This window comes from Peromyscus californicus, unplaced genomic scaffold, assembly GCF_007827085.1.
Source record: "Peromyscus californicus insignis strain IS unplaced genomic scaffold, ASM782708v3 Scaffold_14__1_contigs__length_90479793_seg_2, whole genome shotgun sequence".
Lineage (NCBI taxonomy): Eukaryota > Metazoa > Chordata > Mammalia > Rodentia > Cricetidae > Peromyscus > Peromyscus californicus.
The window spans coordinates 37,443,960-37,465,230 of NW_026294436.1; the positions used below are offsets into that span (position 1 = coordinate 37,443,960).

General features: G+C 45.6%; 1 protein-coding gene across 4 annotated transcripts in view; it reads right to left on the bottom strand.

Moving 5' to 3' along the window:
- Window positions 1-19,925, bottom strand: part of CUNH1orf21 (chromosome unknown C1orf21 homolog) — a 207,551-nt gene extending 187,626 nt beyond the window's left edge. For all 4 annotated transcript variants that reach the window (XM_052737174.1, XM_052737175.1, XM_052737177.1 and 1 more), the window contains exon 1: window positions 19,583-19,925. The gene's annotated coding sequence lies outside the window, so the exon portion shown is untranslated. The remainder of the gene's footprint in view (window positions 1-19,582) is intronic.
- Between the last annotated feature and the right edge of the window lie 1,346 nt (window positions 19,926-21,271).

Consider the following 21,271-nt stretch of genomic DNA (forward strand, 5'->3'; position numbering starts at 1 on the left):
CTTTCTGTCCCATTAGTCCTACCTGTGACTTTACCCATTTCTAAGCTCTGATCAGGGATTCCTTTCCTTAAGATACTCAACAGGTTTTTAATTTTTGATTGTTAGCTTTTTTTTTTTTTTTTTTTTTTGAAACAAGGTCTCTCTATGTAGGCCTGGCTACCCTGGAACTCTCTATGTAGACTAGGCTGGCCTCAAACTTACAAAAATCCATGTCTACCTCTGCCTCCCAAGTGCTGGATTAAAGGTATATAACACCATGCCTGGTGATAGCCAACATTTAATTTAAAGCTCAATTTAACAAAGCCCCAGGTCCTAGCAAATGGCCCAATGACGATCCACTGTTGATCTGGATTTGAATGAATGAAAGAATGAATGAATGAATGAAAAGCCAAGGCAATACAGCAGTGTTTTCCCACCACTAGGAGGGGTTCTGCTATGGAATGCTGGGGTCTCTGCATGGGCAGGAGCTCACTATAAGCACAAACCTTCTCAACTCTGGGGCTGCTAAAGAATCAATTAACCGGGCTTTTGTGTTCACTCAGCTGCCCATCTAGTCAGTGAAAAGTAATGTTTCAGTTCAGGATTTATGTTTGATTTGCAGACACACCACCAACAAAAACAAGCCATTCCCCACTGTGATGTAATAATATTAACATTCACACACTTCCCAGTTTTAATGGAGCAATTTTCATGTTTTACCCAGGGTACTGAGTCATCTACCTACTCAGCAAGGAGATGCTGAATTCTACCATTTCTAGTCTTCCCCTCCCCAGCTGCCTAGTCTTAGCATTATTATTGGTCTGTTAATCCTCCAGCTACTCTGAGTTCTATCAGGCATTAGCGCTAACCAAGCTAGAGGCCAGCTTAATAAGATGTGAGAATGAGAAGCCGGATTCCCAGAGCTACCTACTGGTCCCCAACTCTCTTCCTCTCCTGATATCCATTAACCTATCTGCCCAAGCAGTGCAGGAAACGGACCCTGCATCTGTAAACTCCCCCTTTCATCGTGACTCTTAGTGCAGCCAGCACACACACACACACACACACACACACACACACACACACACACACACCACATACCACACACATACCACACATGCACACACACACATACCACACATACCACACACACCACACACATGTGCACACACATACCACACATACCACATACACACATAAATACCACACACACACACACACACACACATACCACACACACACCACACACACACCACACATGCACACACAGATACCACACACATCACATACACACATAAACACCACACACACACACACACACACACACACACACACACCACGTACACACATAAACACCAGACACATACACACACACACACACACCACACATGCCACACACTACACACACACACACACAAACCACATACACACATAAACACCACACACATACACACACTGCACACACACCACACAGGCACACACATACACACACACACCACACACACACATCATACATGCCACACACTACACACACACCACACAGGCACACAGGCACACATACATACACACACACACCCCCAAACACAATTGCTGCATACCTGATAAAAAAGGAATAAAAAGATACCTACGTCAAATATAACGTGCATCTGACAGCCCAGTAGCCATGAATCATTTGCCAGAGATCTCATAGACTGCCTTAAATGTCCTTGTCTGCCTTTCCTCACTCCCACAAAAGTCAGGATGCTTCAAAGGAAACAGGGAGTTATTAAAAACCATTTATTAAAGCTATCGAAGCTTTTAAATAAACCCAAGATGGTGTATGCTGTTTGAGAGGGAAATGCGTCCATGTGTATCTAGATGAACGTGCAGCGGGCTAGCAGACGCTAACCCAGAGCGTGCAGTGGGCTAGCACACTGCACAAATGGATGGAGCGGAGCTTGACATGGCCCTCTTGGGGCTGGACTCAAAAGAAAGAAGATAGCTTAGAAAGAAATTATCACCTAGAGATGCTCTGAGGTTTTCACATTCAAAGCTGCCTGATAAATGTATATTCATTCAATTACAGGAAATACCATCTAGGTAGGCATTTAATTTTTTTTCCCACTTATTTTAGACACGAAAAACATGAAAACCACAGTTAGTATTGCATCAAAGACTCAACTCCACGGTGAAATAGGGGGCATAGGGACCAAGAAAAAGGGGGGAAACTCATTTACTGTGTCATGTGCATCCAGAATTGAACCGAAGTCTCCACAAGTTTCTCTTACTCCTCACACATGCAGCTGGCTCCTTACAGCATGGTGAAAAGGGGCCAGAACGAGGCTCAAGTCCTTCCTGAATAGCCCTTGAATGGAGCAATTGCTGGAAAAAGCATCCTGGATGTATTTCCTACATTGCGGGAATGTCTTCAGGAGCTACGAAGGCGGACAGAGCTAGCCCATCGAATCCTTTCTCCACCGCGATCCTCCTGGCCATTTAACAAGCAACCCGGCCACACCTTAAAAAGAATCACACTTCCCAAAGAACAGTACCTGATCGTAAGGATTGGGGCTGCTTTTCCTTCTCCGTCACTGACATTGATTCCCAGACCTCGCTTGAATCCTTCCTTTGTGACATTTAAGATCCAAAGAAAGGGTTCCAAAACGGTGAGTGCATGTTCTAACAGGGTAGTAGAAACCCAAGCTGGAGCTCCCATGCACTTCCTTTCCATGTTTACACACTGGGCCTCTTTGTCAATCACATGAGTTCGTTGAAGGGAAAATGTGGTTAGTTTTGAACTTAGTTAATCATGATTTTTTTTTTTTTTAGTGAAAGAGAAAAATGAAGATTTCATCCTCACACACAGCACCATAAAACTATCATGTGAGAGATTATATCATGAGGTAGTTTCCTGATACTTGAACCTAAAGCTGACGTGGCAAAGACTCAAACCAGTGAAAACCGGAAGAAATATATGGCTGGTGGGTTCGTTCTAAAAGTGCGTCCTTGGTCATCAAGAGACACACAAAGACCCTACAGAGCAGAAGAGACAGGCGGCCATTTTCACTCCTACACTGACTTTCTCTGTCTGATTACAAAATGTCACTGCCTTCTACCAGTGCTGGGGATGGAAACCGTGCATCCTGTATGCTAATCAGGCACTCTACCACTGACCTACATCCCTAGCTCTTCCCCTCTCCCCCCCCCCCCCCACTTTTACTTCCTCGAAAAAGCTCGTATACCAGCTCCCATGGCAAGAGGCTCAGTGGCCATGGGGGCATAAATCAAGAGGAAAGGACACCAGTTCCCAAGCAGTTCTCCTGCGGCTTCTACAGAATTTTTGGAAGTCTTAATTTCTGAGTAAACCAGGTTCCCTAGCAACCAAATGCTCATCTGAATTTTCTTTCCACCCTGCCACCCAGTCCCCCTTAACCGCAGTTGCTAATGGAAGTATCAGTGAAAAGGATGGAGAAGCAGACCTGGGGACTTGAGAAGATACACATCTGTATCGCCAAGACAAAGTAAGAATTGTCACGACTCTCTCTGCTTTAGGAAAACTGCAATACCAAAGATAAGTCATCCGGGAACGCGTTTGATTTACAATTCTCAACTTGAACGTGTCGGTCCTTTAAGAAGCAGGAAACCATCACAGGCACTAAAACTCGACAAGCTGGAGAGCGGCCCAGGTGGGGTTTGTACCTAAGGAAGGTTTGGGAGTTCACCCTAGTCTTGGGGACACAAACTAGGGACAGCTTCGTATTTAAAAACAAGGAACTGGCATCAGAGACAGGTCTGCCACTGAATCCAATCCACTCACACCAACGAAGCCCTGAAAGGCAGAGGGGCGGGAAATAGCCACTCAGCAGTTCTACAGGGAAGCATCTACAACTGATGTTAAACATTCACTTAGATATTACGAAGAACTGGGCCCCGGGAGCCTGAGGGATTTCCCTGTCTACAATTTTAACAGGCAGAAATTCAGTCTTTCTGGGATGGATTGCCATAATGCAAAAAGGGATAGAGGAGATGCCAAAGCTCTCAGCAAATAACACAGAGCAGAAGTTAGCATGCTCTGCAACCGAAATTATGAATGTGGATTCAGGGGCCAGAAAACCTGTGTTAAAACTCCACCATGTACTTACTTCCTGTGGGATTTCAGACAAGTCCCTTAGGCATCAGTTTATTAGTCTGCAAAAGGGAAGCCATATCTAGTTTTCCACAGGGCTGCTTTTCAAACTAACTGAGCTCTATCCACACTGTGTCTGGCATATAACGTGCTTAATAAGAGTTTGCGAAAATTCGCTCGTCAGGCAAGATGGTGCATGCCTATGATCTCAGCCTTTGGGAGGTGGAGGCAGGAGGATTAATAATAGTTCAAGACCAGACTTAGCTACATGGTGAGTTTGAGACCAGCCTGAGGTACCTAAGATCCCGACTAAGAAGAGAGGAAGAAAGAAGGAGAAAAGGAAAGGAGGGAGGGAGGGAGGATGGATCTGCTCTCACTCGATAAAATTTTAAATGGTCATGAGGATAATTTAACGAAGTAGTACAATTTCTTTTGCTTAGCATGGGAGGGCTGACAGGTCTACATATATCACACTTGATGATGACACAGTCGACTGTGTGCACACACTACATGAGAACATAGTTCCTGCCGCTTGACACAGACACTAAATGCAACTTTTTTTTGCCTTCAGGTTTTCATACAATCGAGAAGTTTTTGCTATGACCTAAGAAACAAAAAGAGCCCGGGCTTCACACCTGCGGCCTTTCTCCAGCGCGCACTGACTCAGAGCTTCCTGTAGTCTCTGGGTCTGTATGTGCGCCTTCGCTGTTGGGCTCTTCTTTTGCAATGAAATTACCAATAATGCATGTAGATTTTTAAAGTGTGAGCGCAAATGAACATCTGTATGCCTATCTCATGACCATGCAAGTACCCATGAAATTTCCCATGTGCCCTTTCCCAAGCACAACCTGCCTTCACCCTGAAGACCTACAGCCCTCATACCCTATTACCGCCACCCCCTTGCTTTCCTGAATACACGTTCCTACCAGCGAATCTCTCGTTAAACAAAAGGGTGCTTTAACCGAACATTTCTGAACTTCACACACATGGAGCCCTGCCATACTGCAGTCCCATCTTGCTTGGCCCCTCAGACACAATGACTTGAGAAGCAGGCAGGCCTGTGGTGATTTACAGCCACGGAGGTTCTTCTCAGGACTGTCTGTATGCCCGCAAAGCTGCCTTACTCAGCACACTGTTGGCAGATGCGCTAGCCATTTCAAGAGTTTTGCTACCATGAACAGCAGGGCTCTGGGCATTCTTGTACATGTTGGAGAGTTTCTCAGTGGGAAATCAGCCCAACTCATATAAAAACTGGTAAAGCGGGTACGGCAAACTGAAGTTTCTGCTCCCTCTCCAGTCCTGCTTCATACTCGAAGGGGACCCCAGTCTGCTATCCTGACAGCTAAGGGAACAGTGCGTTCCAAACCATCCTCCCATAATCCCTGGATCAATTTATTATCACCAGTGCCGTAAGCATGGCCCCTCTGTGCCATGTCTTTGCCTAACATTTGACATCGACAGATTTGCCAAGCATGAGATGGTACTGCACCATGAGTGGTTTTAATATTAAAATATATTCTACATTCACTATGATTAAACAGAGGGGTACCGGAGCATGAAGGGACAGAGCTGAATAGAAACTGTAGAAATACAACTGATTACTAATGGAAATTAATTCTATAATTGGGGCCTATCTAAAATTAATGGGCAAAACGGACTTTTTAAGCAGGGGTTTGCAATACCCAGATAACCGTGTTGGAAGAAGAGGAAATTGGATCCAGTCTCTACAGCATCCACTAGGATAAACGCATAGTAAAATGTTAATGACACAACTACTAAAAGACAATAGAGGTGAGCCTCCCAATGACAGGGCTCTCCAAAATGGCAGCTCCCAACCACACACGGTTACTGAGTACTTGGGAAGTAAATATTTGATTTACTCTTAACTAAATGATATCGAAGTTCAAACACTCATACTCAATTCAGTTTTGGGGGAACTCTCAGGTACACTTGGGACATAGTTTTATGAAACTCCTCTTTTTCAACTGCAAATGGGTGAAATCTAAATACGGATCAAGTATTTTACAATAAAAGCTAGCGCCCAAGTTGAGATATGTTAACATATTAAAAACTGGGATGAACAGATGCTCAGACATTAAGGCCAGTTACTGCTGTTGCAAAGGTCCTAGGCTCAATTCCTAACACCAACACGGTGGCTAACAACTGCCTGTAACTCCAGTTCCAGGGGTCTGATGTTTTCTTCTGGCCTCCAAGTCCTCCTGTACACGTGGTACATATAACTCATGCACACATACATCCACAAAATTCTTTTTAAATCTTTTTAAGTTAAGACACACACAAATTGTTACAAATTTTAGGATGGGCATGAATATGATCAAAATACATTCTACATATGTATGAAATTTAATGAAACATTATTTTTGAATAATATGCACTAATAAAAATTCAAATATTAGTAACTTTTAAACACTGATTACTTATTAAAATAGTATTTTTAGTTAAAAGAAATATATTACAATTAATTTCATCTACATATTTATCATAGCTACTAACAAGTTATATGCATGGCTCATAGTATATTATTACAAAATATTACTCTGAAGCCTGGAAAATAAGGACAGTTTTTCCAAAGTCTGACTCAAAATCACAAAGCAATAAAACAGACAAAAATCATTTATATAATAATAGTGTAATCAGTGAAAATTGACAAATGGTAAACTCAAAAAAGTTCATAAACATTAAGAATCATATCTGCAATATAACATAAAGAGGGAAATATTAAGAGATGAATCATGGGGGGAGGGACAATTGAGGCAGGATCATGAGAAGAAGAGTTCAAGCCAACTCATTATAAGAAAAATATAAAGAGGGCTGGGATGAAGTTCGGCTGGGAGAGTGTGCACCTGAACTCATGAAGCCATGGGTTTGATCACCAGCACCACCCAAACTGGGCACAATGGTGCAAGAGCTGTTATCCATCACTTGGAAAGTGAAAGCAGGAAGATCAGAAGTTCAAGGTCATCCTCAGCTACAAAGATCCTGGGACTGGATAGACCCTGATTCACGAGGATGGGAGTACTGAATTATATCACATACTTAATCATCTCTCACTATTTAGATAACAAAAATACTAAGGCTTTACAGTATATCTGTTAGTATGGATCTGAAAATGCTAAATGGAAACTTCCAGAAATACGTAACTCATGTTTTAAATAACTTTAATTACAGCATAGTGTCATGATTGTTTAGTTTTAACCTCTTACTATGCCAAATTTATAAAGTAAGTTTTATCAAAGGTATAGGAAGAAGACAGGCTTTGGCATGGCCTGCCACTTGAGGGTATCCATTGGGGAGCTTGCAGCATCTCTGAAGGGGCTACTACATTGAGCAAAACTGCACAGTATTTATTCCTTGACCCAGTGATTCTACTGCTGAGGACCCATCGTAAAGATGAGCCATGGAAAACACTAACAAATATTCCTAAGGCTTTCCACTCTAGCCCTGTACACTCAAATTTTTTGTTTGACTTGCAACTAAATCTCCATCAACAGAAACAAACCAGTCCCCATGACAATGGAAGGGCAGAGGACCAGAAGCAGCCATATATTCAAATGGATAATTTAGATACTTTGACACAGCAGAGTCACAGTTGTAAGACGTAATGAGAAAACTCCAAAGTGATCCCTCACATACACTCGTCAGTGAAAAAAGGAATGAATGGAACTACAGGATGCTACTGTTTTTCTAAGAGGAAAAAAAACCCAAAAGTTTGATTACCTTAAATAAAATAATGAATAAATATGCACTGCACATATGCATATTAATTAGTGTCTTGCATCTGCATATATACACGTATTTATATCCATATCTCAGTAGATATGTATATACATATATACCTTCCTAATTCTGCCCACTGGAAAAAAACAAGCAATAAGGTCTAGAGGCAGCAAGAAGCCTTAATATCTAGGCTCTGGAATAGCAAATATCTCTAAATACCATTTATCACTAATGAAGATCTGAGGCAGGAAAAACGCAACATAAATCTTAAATACCTTGTTAAACCAGAAAGTAATGAATCTATCAATGACTTCCTAGTCTTGTCAAGCAGATTCAGAAACCAATTTAAAGACTCTCCCACTGGAAAAACGTAGAAAGAACGTCAAAATAAATAACAATCTGGAGGCTGAGGCAGGAAGATTGCCAATTGGAGGCCAGCCTGGTCTAAAAGCAAGACCCTATCTACAAAAAAAAAAAAAAAAAAAAAAAAAAAAAAAAAAAAATGGATGAAAATCAATAAAGAATCGCAGGGGTTTAAGTACAAACTGCATTAAAATCCATGTGTTCATAATGATATTTACATAAACAATATAACAAAAATACTTCACTGGTCTCATTTGGAAGATACTAGAAAATTAAGTCATTATTTTGAACATTAATTAAAAGAGAGGGAAGGAAACCAATCATTAACTATACCAAAAAGCATACACCTCAAGGTAACCAAATGGTTGATATGCTTCAGAGAGAAAAGTTCTAGCCAGTGAGTGCAGATCCAAGGCTATCCTGATTTTATAACCTATTCTGCGGTGACAGCGACCCTCAGCACCTGGCAGGGCCTGGGATAACTCGATCAATGAAGGAATAGGCTGACAACAACAAAGCCCACTGACTAATCACCCACTAGAGCCAGGATTACAGTCTCAGCACATCACTCAGTACCAGGAGACCTCAGTCAAGGTCCTTTCTCTTAACTCCTTCTCCAAAGAAGCAGGGTGTCTGTGACCTCATGGAGTGGGCTGGGTACCAGTGTGCAGGAAAAACGGTAAAGAATAGAATGTAAAGATGCAACCAGGAGCCGGGCGGTGGTGGCGCACGCCTTTAATCCCAGCACTCGGGAGGCAGAGGCAGGCGGATCTCTGTGAGTTCAAGGCCAGCCTGGGCTACAAAGTGAGTTCCAGGAAAGGCGCAAAGCTACACAGAGAAACCCCGTCTTGAAAAAACAAAAAAAACAAAAAGATGCAACCAGAAAAGTCACAGAATGCAGAAACCTCACGGGACATGCTGTTGTCTCTTCAGCAAAGAGACAGACTCTAGGGAGGAAAATGAGGAAGGGATGCAGATAAAGAGAGAGGAAACCTATCTATAAAAACAGATGCATCCCTCAGCTGTGAACATCGTTTGGATCCTGAATGTCACAAAGGAATCACTAAAAAAACAGAAAGAAACAATCAAGAGAATCTGCTCTTGAGATATTTGATTTAAAAAAAAAATGAACTGCTGTTGAAACAAGTTTAGACACGATAATATTATGGTTATATGAAAAAATGGTCCCTTATCTTTTAGAAACAGTAATCTAGTAGGAACAGACAAGATGATAATCTGGTCTGTAATGCTTCAAAAAGAAACAGAGGTGGGGGGATAGGCAGAGGGGAGGACACAGCTGGCAAGGAGTAAATTATCCAAAAACCTTATATGGCGGCAGGGAAATTAATTCTGGTCTCATCACCATGACTTGTTACCCACAAGACTTTGGTGAAGGTCCCAAGCAAGCATGCTGCCTCTCAATTTTTCCTATTTACAAGGCAGAAGTAAGGGTAATTGTTGCAGCTAGCTATTACAAACACCAAAGAAGAGAATCTATACAACGTACTCAGTCCAGTACCTGAGAGCAGAGTCAATACAGTACACATTAGCTTCAATTAATACTCTGGTCAAGTATTGCTGCTGTAAGTCAAGATCACAAGCTAGAAGTGGAGGGATCGGAATAGAGTCTGTGACTCAAAAGCCGATACCCTTCCCACTATATTAGGATGTATCACCCGCCTCTACATCCAGTCTCTCTACATCAAGAGACCAAAACCAAGAAGATCAGACTTTCCCTGGGCTTCCCTACTTACACTACAGATCTTTAATGACAGGGCTTCCCAGCCTCCACTTGTGCAGAAAAGAGACAATTCACCATCTTTTGTGGTAACATTGCAACCGTGTGGCTAGTTGTAATGGCTATTCAGCTGCAGGGTGTATTTTTATCCCCTTATAAATCAATACATACACTCGTAAATTCGCAATGCTTAAACATTGTGCTGTTCCATCCTCCTTCCAAAACACAGCTCCAATTTGTTACCACCTCATCAGGTGCTGGCAGAGGTTAGACAGTGTTTCACTGAGATTTCTGAACACCCAAATTAACACAGTGATAGAACGTGAAGCTTCGCATGAAGCATACCCTAGCGTAACAATGGCAAGTTGCCAGCGTTTTCTGAAGAATGGGGAGATACTTGATAGTATTCAATGAAGTAGATATTCCCAGCTCTCATTAATAACAGACATCACAAATCCTGAGTAATCATCAGTATTATTTTACTTCCTCATGCAAGAATTCTGACCAAACACCACTGCTGGATCCTTCACTGCTGGATCCTCTCTTCCCCCTCTCTTCCCTAGTTTGCTTGCCTCTTTGAGAATCTCCATGTTGCAATTTTCTTCTCTGTCCTTTCAATTGCACATCTTGAAGGCTGAAGTTTCCCAGAATTCAATGTTCTGTTTTCTCCTACATATATTCCCAGGGCAATCTCATATCAAATCACAGTAGCACCTACCACATTTCATCCACTCATTCATCCATCTATCATCTATCCATCCATCTATCATCCATCCATCCACATACCTACTCAACAAACATGTGCCCTACCCTCCATGTATGATAGGATTTTTTTAAAACAGGGAAGGATCAAAGAGATAAGTCTTGCCCTCATGTGCTTTACACTGGGGTTGGGGTGTAGTATTACTGTGAATCCAAAGATCACCAAGATGAACATGCAATCGCAACATTGAGATGGTGTACACGGGAGGAGTCGCATGGTACAGTAAGAAGGTAGAGTAGAGGGATTGAACCTTGCCGTGGAAATTGCAAAATGATTCCCTAAGAAATGATGACTGAGCGGAGATCAAACCTGTAATTCTATCCCAACCGCTCTTCTGAAAGCCAGGCCAGAATTTCAGCTGCTATTAGGCCACTCCATCCAAGAGAACACACACACCTGAAACACAGTCTATTTAAAACTGACTCGGTCCCTTTTTCCCTCGGTGCTTGGATTTTCATCTCTGTGAGCATGATCCATTCAGAAAATATTAGCAGTTACCCTTCATTCTCTTTCATCATTTTCCCTCCCAATTTCACTGGTTCTCTCCGATTCTGTTGTTGTTTTTCATCCTCCCCCTATACCGAGATTCTCCAGGCTTAGGCATGAACTTAGCTCTCAGCATACCTCACCAGGCTGGCACTAATACCACAACTGTCTCTTCTCTACACTTAAGAAATGACAATGAAAAAAAAAAAAAAAAAAAAAAAAAAAAAAGATGTGTCTTCCCTCTTCCAATGACTCCCACTGCTTAGACACTGGGTAAAAGTCCAAACTACAGTGAACGCTAGACAGTTCATCAGCCTCAGCTTCCAGCTCTCCATCACCTGGAAAGAGCAGCCACACAGAGCCATACCGACCTGGCTCCTCACCACAGAGGCTCTTCTGCCTACAGTGGCCTGCCTCATCTTCCCCCTGCTCCCAGACCTGTGTGTCCCAGAATGCCAATCTCTAAACGGGCCTACGAGTCAATGAATGAGTACAGTCAGAAAAATAAAAACGTATCAAGCTGTAATTTATTGTCCAACCTAAGACCTTTAGAGGGGTGATGGGGTACTTTGTAGCAGTGTTCAGCAGTAGGAGTAAACCAAGGCTGTTCCCAGGGAAAATGGGTGTCCTGTGGGCCTGTCTCCCAGAGCACCTTCTTATCTCAGCTCCCAAAGCACCTTTGTGTATTCACCACAGATCATGTGCTCACGTGACAATTCCCCTGCTTGCCTGGGAACTAGCGACACAAAGCCAGGGCCAGGCCTCTTGGTCTCCGGATCTCCAGCATCTCCCTGGTGCCAGGCACTTCAATGACACAAATCGTCATCAACAAAAGCAAATGTTTGTTCAATAAATTACTGAAGCAAATAAGAAAGATTAGTTGCCTTAACCTTGGCCAACAACTCTATCTTTCTCCATCCAGACTAGACTTCCTCATTTAGTTAAAGAGAATTTTTAATGGGAGCACCATTTTCATAAAAAAAAAAAAAAAAAAATTCCAAGCTTCACATCAATTACTAGCTGTCACTCAACCAATAACTACTTACACAACACAATCAACTCTTTTGGCTTGGTGGGCAGGACAGAAGAGCATATATTTGGCTGGGACCAAGAAAGTACATAAATGATGGGTGGGGGATATAACTCAGTGGTAGGGAGGCTTGTCTAGCATAACATGCTGGGTTCCATTCTCTGCACTGAAAAAAAAAATTATCTAACCTAAAACCAAAAGTTATAATAAAATATGTGCTACAGGAATACATGGAAGGCAAGGGACAAACTACCCTTAGAGCAGAGAGAGTTCCTTGGAGCATGAAGGATTTGAACTCAGACTTAAGAAAGGGCTTCAGTCTCAAGAGAAACAGTAAGGGGGAGGCCATCCCAAGGCTGGCCTGAGGAAGCCACAAAGGTAAGCAGATTTGCTTTGGGGGAGCTTTCTCAGAGTGTCTGTCACAGGTCTCTAGCAAAGAAAACCGAACGTTCGAACTTTCAGGAGACATTAAGCAACCCCGAGAGATTCCTAGATTGTGAATTCCTCCATCCAAGTATCTGTGTGAGATACACAATGAGGTACATGTTGCTTATCCCCTCGTAACCTTCTAATGCTAGGAACTGGATTGTCCAGGACTATTTTAGGAGAACTGCTTCTGATAGAACTCGCAGACAGAACTGAAGTCACCTCTTGGCATACAGAAACCATCTCTGTATGGTCACCTTACCCCACCCAGGGCCCTCGGGTCTGCTCACAAGAAGCCATGTGAATGCAAGGCCTCTACCATACTGGAGACAATGAACGCAGTCCTCTTTCTCAACCCCGAAGTTCAAGGAGAAGCTGCCAGGAGTGGCTGGGATGCCCACAGCACCTCTCAGGCTGTTAGGAGACCCACTTCACTTACCACTTACCTCTCTGAGAACGGGTATGAAAAACGTCCCCACATTCCAGGGCAACAATGTACTTCTCAGGCAGGAAAAGCCGTAAGTCACCAGTGAAGAGGGGTATATAGGTTTGAACTCAAACCAGTGGGCTATCTGCCACCATCAAATAAAGCAGAGGGCCATCAGAGGGGGAATTGTGACTTAACCCCACGGTCTCCCTGTTACACAGAGCACCTTCTTCCAAAGTGCTCACTCACTGCACTACTTCTCAAGTCCAATGTTCTAATAAGGCCAGTCCTGCATTAACGGGTCAATGGCTTATGTGGCTTTGCTTTTTTCTTTATTATTTTTTTTCCCCTGGCTCTGAGAATCAAACCTAGGACCTCAGACCTGTTAGAAAAGTGCCCTACCTACCACTGGGCTGCATTTCATTTCATTCATGGAGGTCGTAGTCCTCACCCGAACACCTTTTCCACTTGCTCTAATCTCCCTGGTAAGGTCAACATAGACTAGAGGCTTACGGGTGAACTCGACAACGTGAGGTGTTTGCTACAGAGCCTCTGCTTGGCAGAAATGTGTCCCGGGAGCTTATCAAACTCTCATAGAGAACTATAAAATGATAGCAAATGGAGAGGGTGTGTGTGTTTTAAGGTATAGCAGTGTTTATTTAACCAAAGGAGAAGAAAAGATAAAGAAGATGAAATGATGAAACCATTCTACTTGTGATTAGGGAGGAGAAGCTGGTGCGTAATAAAGCCTTTGAATGGGACCATCACGGAAAGCTGTGAGATGCTTTCCGAGATCTGTTGATCAAACTTTTAAAAATAGCAGTCATCATCAGGATATTTCCTCTCGCTACGATCCAGCGAAGGATGGAATCTCGAAGTGATTAGTAAAAAAGCGCAGTGCTCCATAAATGGCCTAGGAGCCTTTCAAGTCTACAATATAGCACCGTGGAATCAAAAGTGAAAACGAGTCCGAAAGTTCCCTGAACTTCTATGACTGTCGACTCACGAATCCTGTAAACACATCTGTAGAGATGGCAGGAGGCTGTGAGACAGGCAGAGGCAGGTATGTGCTGGAAGATCTAAGGCTTGAGGGGGAAAAGAGAGGGTGGGAGGGATGAGGAGGAGTAGGGCAAAGTTGGACGCCAGCAGAGGGGCCCTGAGGGCAGAGGGGAGGAGCTGGGTTTGGGCAGCAGGTGGGAGGCTCATGGAGAAAGTGGCTCCTGGTTAAGAAACTAGTGCAGCCCATTCTCAAAGGAACCTTGTCTTGCAGGTAAAAATACAGAGGCAGGAGGAGAAAGCCCGAGGGCCTGTGGGTGGACATCTATGCACAGAAAAGCATGGAAAAGCTCCAGGAAGAACAGGAAAGTGAAAGGGATATTTGGCAGAGGAACTGGAGCCTAGCAAGGCCAGCCCAAGAGAACAGATTTCCGAGAGAGCCCCAGGATGCTGGGAGCCTGAGTGAGCTCACTGCACTGGGCAAGACTCCATGTCGCTTTTTTCCAGGTTATTTTGGAGGAAGCAGCTGCGGACCCAATAAACTGAGAGTTGGGAGTGCTAGAGCTCTCCCGGGACCTCGCCACCAGGAGAGACGCCAGCATGGAAGCCCCGACTGCTACCACTGCAGCTGAATGTCCAAGGAGACTACAGACACGAAAAGAAACCCCTAAGAGAGAGATGATGAAGCATAGGAGGTATAGGTGTCGGCTGAGCTCCTCAGACAAATAAGCTGAAGATCATAGGACAGAAGGATTCATCAGCTATGGAAAGGATTCATCCTGGCTATTCCAAGTGAAGACGACCCTAGCTCAGAGCTGAGGTTATCTGTTCCAGGATCGCGTTCGCCCTGTTTACTTCCCTGCCAAGTATGTTTCAAAAACTCCACCCCGACGCAGAACACGCAATCTTAATAAACTATCACACAGATTTATTAAAAACTCTATCTGTGTCTAATGTATTTCTCCGAGGTTTTAACACATGACAGACCTGAACTAATGAAGTTAATTCCTTCAGTTTGATCACTATTTGAGTGACTTCCAAGTGCCAAGTGGTATGCCCTGCCAGCTGCCAGGGGGGCTTCTGTCTTCCAGTAGCTCGGTCAGTAGTTGGCATTCAGATTAGGGAAGCTGTTCTCTTTCCCAAGGGTAAGGAACAGAGCAACTTACCGCCGAGGAAATACATCTTTCCAGCTACACGTTCATAGCAAAGCAAGGCTCATATTAATAGCTGGTGACTGTGGACACTGCTGCGCATTCATCTCCATGTTTATCCTATCCTGCTTTACCCCCAGGCACTCTGTCACGACGGCAGAACCGCAGCATGTCATGCTGTTACTTACTGCAACTGTAACTTGTAAAATTAAACTTCAGAACTGAGACAGGCTAAATGATTGCCTACTTTAAAAAATATGTGTATGTATAATTTACATACCACTTCAGATAAGCTCTTAAATCATGAGCCCTAAAAGTCAAAACTGTCACCATTTTTAAAAATCAGTTTTAGTATTGCAGTTCTTCCTGCACAAAAAGACGTGTGTGTGTGTGTGTGTGTGTGTGTGTGTGTGTGTGTGTGTGCGCAGTTTTCTAAACAGCATTTTGCACTGTCTGTTACAATCTGCTTTTCAGGTTTTATGGAGAACAATTTACTTCTCCCACACTATATTTCTATGCTCTAAGAAGGACCATGAAATAGGCTAAAACTCACATATTTGCTAAAAACAGATTAGTAATATAAAATTATTTCTACTTGGGTCAGTGACATGGCTCACCGGATAAGGGTACAAGCTACCATGCCTGACAACCTGAGTTTGACCCTTGGGACCCACATGGTGCAGGAAGAAAATGGACTCCTGCAAGCATGCACATATATATATATATATATATATATATATATATATATATATATATATATATATATACATGTGTTCACATACACATGAACACACAATAAATAAAAAGGTTATTAAAATACTTTTACATACTAGAGAATGATCAGAGAAACATCTGAACACCTACCGTGTACACTGTAGGGGGTCTTCACACCTGTATCATCTCCCACAACCCTCCACTCACTGGAGGGTGGAGTCTGCCCTGTAATCATTTCCAAAATAGTATTTTTGAAGAGATGTACTTTTTCATGAAACTGTCTAAGCCCTCCATTATCAGAGTGGATTCTTATTTACTAGATGTCTGGGTGGCTTTACACAGTCAATTGGGTCCTGAAAAGTTGGAGGCAAATCAACTTTTATGTGAAAATCATTTTCACATAAAATTGCATTATAAGAGCAAATATGCCAAGCCTCACCTCTGACTGACAATCGGCAGAGGGCTTGCTGAAACTCTCCTGTTCAGTCCCGTGCACAGCCTCAACCCCACAACTCTGGTGAGTTTAGGTTTCATGAGTTTAGCCATGAGGAGATCCAGAAGTAAACAGTTTAAACCAGTACCCACAGCCTGAGACATCAGCAACACAGCAGGAAGAAAAAAATACATTCAGGACACACAAAGCGATGCCACGCCCCCCTTGTACTCAATTCTAACAAGCTGACGGAAAACAAAGCATTGTCTTATAAGACCATTCTGTTAACTCACATTCTTCTTCCACAGTGTCTGGCCAGAATTACCATCATAGTCTATCCTCAAACTAGGGCTAGAAGAAAACTTGGAAGGATACAAAAGCTCATGACCTTTGTATTCAAATGTGCTTGCCACAAAAGGTGTTTATATGGCTACCAGTTATATATATGAGCTCAAATGAAGCCTGTGGTAATCGGTACACTTAGGTCTCACTGTATAAATGTCCTCTGCATCTTTCTGACTTAAGGGAGGCATGGGAACACTTGGCTTTTGACATCTTCCCTGATAAAGACCAGGCATTAGAAGTGGTGAAACAAAAGCCTAGAGCAAGCCACTCGGACACAACCTTGAGCAAAGGTTGCTCAGTGCCAAATCCAACATCATACTAAAGCGCCGCAGCCTGGACATGGTACGAGGTGTGAACCATCTTCGTCCTTGGTGGCGTGCTTGAATCAGTCACAACAGACAGAACCAATGAATGGAGAAGTTCTTCATTCATATCTTGTGACTCTTCAAGAGATTCAAGTCACTTCTTTTAAGTGTGTGTGTGGTGGTGGTGGTTCTGGGTGTGTGTGTGTGTGTGTGTGTGTGTGTGTGTGTGTGTGTGTGTGCACAAGAGACAGAGAGAGGGCCCAAGCACATCTGAAGGAATGGAAGACAACCTGACAACCTCAGGTGTCATCTTAAGGAACTTTGTCCCCCTCCTTTGACAAGATCTCATCAACCACTTTATATGGTGCCCTATCAGCTCCCAGAAATCCATGCAAAATGACTAAGGGAGGTAGGTTGGAGAAGAGTAAATTACTAGTCAAGAAAGCAAAATTATCAGGTTTTTCTGTTGTTGTTGTTTTTGGGGTTTTTTTTGTTGTTGTTGTTTGTTTGTTTTCAGCTAAAGAAGGAAGGAGGAAGCTAAGGACACTGGGATCCTTCTGGAATGAACTTTTTCCGGCTGGAGGATGTGGATCCTCTCTACCACCCAAGTGGACGGAGGGCAAGTGGAATGTATGTTCTAAGTGAGAAGGGGTGTATGGGTACAGTTTATACAAACTAGATAAGAGCTGGAGGACAGAGGGACCTCAGCCCCCCTGAGACATTCTCCCATCAAGGGGTCCAGAGCACGTGTTTCCGTTGCCTTCCTAGCAGTCCTGCTCTCTAAGCCTAGTCTGCCCAGTACCAAACGTTAGAAGAGATTACGTTTCAGTGCTGCACCTCTGGTCTCCGAAGTGCTAATTCCAGCGTAGTTTCCAATGCCTTTAAATACGCTGGCTTGTGTTCTCCCACCGACCCTCCCTTCCTTAGAAGTAGGAAAACAAACAGATGATGGCGTCCAGATTAATTTCCAAATCCTATCAACTGGATTTCCAGACAGCCAACACAGCACACATCCCAGCTCAAGTAGGGAAAAGGGTGGAAACCCCGAATTCTGCACTGAGGACTTCACCCACCCTTCCTAACCACCACCCCATCTTCCCCCATCAGAGCTGAAGTAGTCCAGGCCCACTCCACGCGTGTGTCATCCTGGTCTATCCCAATTCAACCAAACTCAAAGGTTATTCTCCTTAGGTAGAAAGTGAGCCCATCGCTCCCTTGAATTGGAAGGCGTTCCTTAGAACCATGTGTGTATTGAGCTTGTCAGTTCCCCCACGCGTCTAAAAAGGAAGAAAAAAAAAAAAGTCCTGCAGGAAATCTGTGGCCAAGCGGCCCCCTCCCAATGTCTGAGTCAGAGTAAAGCGTCTTCACCGAGCTTCTGGTTGATCAGGGTGTATCACTTTCAGAGCAGCTCAGCAACTGAACTTATGGCTGTCTTCCAGCCACGCAGAACATAAGCTCTATTTTAAAACTCTTTTCCTAACTCACAGACGAGGAAGGTATCTCATAGGTTGTCAACTTCCTACTGGAAACAAATCACTTCCCTCTCAAACTGCGCTTGCTATCTCTCAAGATGAATGCGTGTTCGGGTGTGTGTATTTTTATCTTTGGCCAAGCAACTCTATAAAGCAAAGAAAGGCACCCCCAAATGTTATTATCAACATGCCTGAGCCATTCAGGGCCTTCACAAGAGGAATGAATGGGCGATGGAAGCCCTTCAGCCTAAGGACTTCTCCCACACAAACATTAAATATGGGCAAAAAGGGGGAAAAAAAAGGATCTATCTCTGGAGGGAGGGGGGCAGGGTGGATGATAAGGAAGGACATTAAGCAGCTGAGCAAAGGCAGCCCAGGCGCCGCCGCCGCGGCACTTCCCGAACTGCCTGCAGAGGGGAGAGAAATCTGCTCATGTAATATAAGCAAGCACCCTCGGGCGGCCGCGCAAGGGCACAAATAATAAATACACCCAGGAAGGCAAACAGATGTACAGAAAACAAGCCACCCCGAAAAGGTCAAAACTTCAGAAATCCCGGGGATCACATCACCCACATAAACGCACCATCAGTGGGAGCGAGAGAAGGGACTTGGAGACTTAGCAAAAGATTCTAAATTTGGGTTTTGTTTTTTTTTTCTCTCTCTCTCTTCCCAGCTCCTGCTTGCAAAGTAACAGTGGCTACAGGCAAAGCTAGAGAGAGCAGGAAGGCTGAGGGCGGCGCGGGGTGCGGGTGGGAAGGGAGGGGTGTCTCACACCAGCCACCCAGGCCTCGATGTGACGAAAGTCGTCAGCAGCCCTAACCGCATCCCAGCCCCTCCACCCAGCAAGCAGACGCCCCCCCTTGCAGCTCCCCCAGCCTGGCTCCGGTCCCTTGCAGCGGGCAGCCCCAGCAGCCCCGCAGCGGCAGCAAGCAGCAAGCAGCAAGCAGCAGCAGAAGCAGAAGCAGAAGCAGCAACCCAGCCCGGGCAGAGTGCCGGCAAACGCCAGGATCGCGGCTCCCATCCTTTCGGCAGACAACCGCCCCCCCCCCCCCCAGGCCTCCCTCCTCGCCCACCCGGGATGCCCAGCGCGCCGGCGGTGGCTCCCGCTTACCTTGGGCGCTCGCGGGGGGGGGCTGAAGGTGGCAAGCCCCCCGCCCCCCGCCCCTGGCCTCCTCGCCTGCGCTCTTCCTCCCTCCTCCACGTCCTCCTCCTTCCTACAGTGTGGCCGGGGCTCCCCCTCCTCCCCGCCGCCTGGAGTAAAAGCAGAAAACCCCGGAGCCGGGCCCGCGTGCGTGCGTGCGGGAAGGCGGCGTGCGGCCAGCTCTCCAGTCACTGAGCGCGGCGCGCCCGCTCGCAACTAAAGTGTGAAAGAAGCGGTGGCCGCGGCGGCCGCGCCACGGAACAGCCCCCCGGGAGTGGGCAGGGAGCGAGCGGGAGCTGGCAGACTCGGAGCGAGGAGGGAGGGGACCTCCGCGCCCAGTCGCTCACTCGAGGGGCGGGGGCAGCCAGACACTCCCCCGCCGCCCGTCCCCTCCCCTCCCCTCCCCGGCTCCCGCGCGCGTCCGGCTCTCCTCCCCCGGGGCGGGGCCTGCGGGGGCCGCCGGGCGCGGCGCTCCGGGAAGAGGGGCCCCGGGCGGCCGGGACTGCGGGGAGGGAGGAGGGTAGGCAAGCTGGAGGATGTCTGTCTGCTTGTGTGTGTGTGTGTGTGTGTGTGTGTGTGTGTGTGTGTGTTTTGCAGGAAGGGGCCGACTGCGTGTCTGTGGCGGGTGTGGGTGCAGCGGGAGGGTGGTGTGTGTGTGTGTGTGTGTTGCATGGAGGGCGAGGTGTGTCTGTGTGTGTGTGATTTCGCGCGCACCCATGCTGGAGGGAGGGCAGACCCAGATAGGAAGGCTATGTCTTGGCTGGCCTTCCCGGGGCCTGTCACTCGGTCGGTGGCATGGGAACCGAGGGAGGCTTCCTGGGAGAGGGGGAGGGGAGACGTCTGTCCTGCAGATCCGGAGACCTGGGCGCCCTACAAGAGGGGCTGTGCCTGCTCAAAGCTGACTGGGGGAGGCTGCACCGCCTCGCCCTACCCCTCCCAAGCCGGGCTGGGACGGCCGCAGCCAAGGCCACGAGGCCCGCCTCTGAACGTCCCCACCTTGCCTCGGAGCTGCAGCGCCTGCAAGATGAATGAAGGAAGCTTCTGCGACTTAGGAAAAGCCAAAAGCTGCTGGGAAAGGCGCGGATGCCCTGCTCTGCTTTCCCCCACCCTCCCGGGCCTCCTAGGGCAGAAAGGGCGAGGCCGGGCCATCTGAGAGATTGACAAGGGACCCAGAAAGATCGTCCCCCCGCTAGCGGGCCGGTTCTTTATGGACCCCCACAGGTCAACCAATTTCCTTCCTTGGGAAAGGAATATTTGTCTCCTCATCCCAGGCATACTGGGCATTTCGTGTGCACACTGAATAATTGATCTTTCTGCACTGATAGCCTTTGCCTGTCTTTTGTGCAGCCTCCCCGCGCTTCACTGCTCCTTCATTGCCTTAGACACGTGAGGAATGCCAGGCGCCCAGAGCGAGGACACCCAGGAAAACAATGGGGGTAAAAGATCCTCCCCAGACCTCCCCGATTACACACACAACCGAATCGCTTTCCACATTCAGCCAGGATGAAGTTGGAAGACAGACGGAACAAGACACAGCTGTGACAGTGATAGGACCCTTAATTGAAAAGTAAATTCGTAATTTGGCTTAATGAAATGAGCTGAAAACCCACCCATTAGTGTCTGGAAAACCGGCCTCTTTATTTTTAAACACAATTCTTT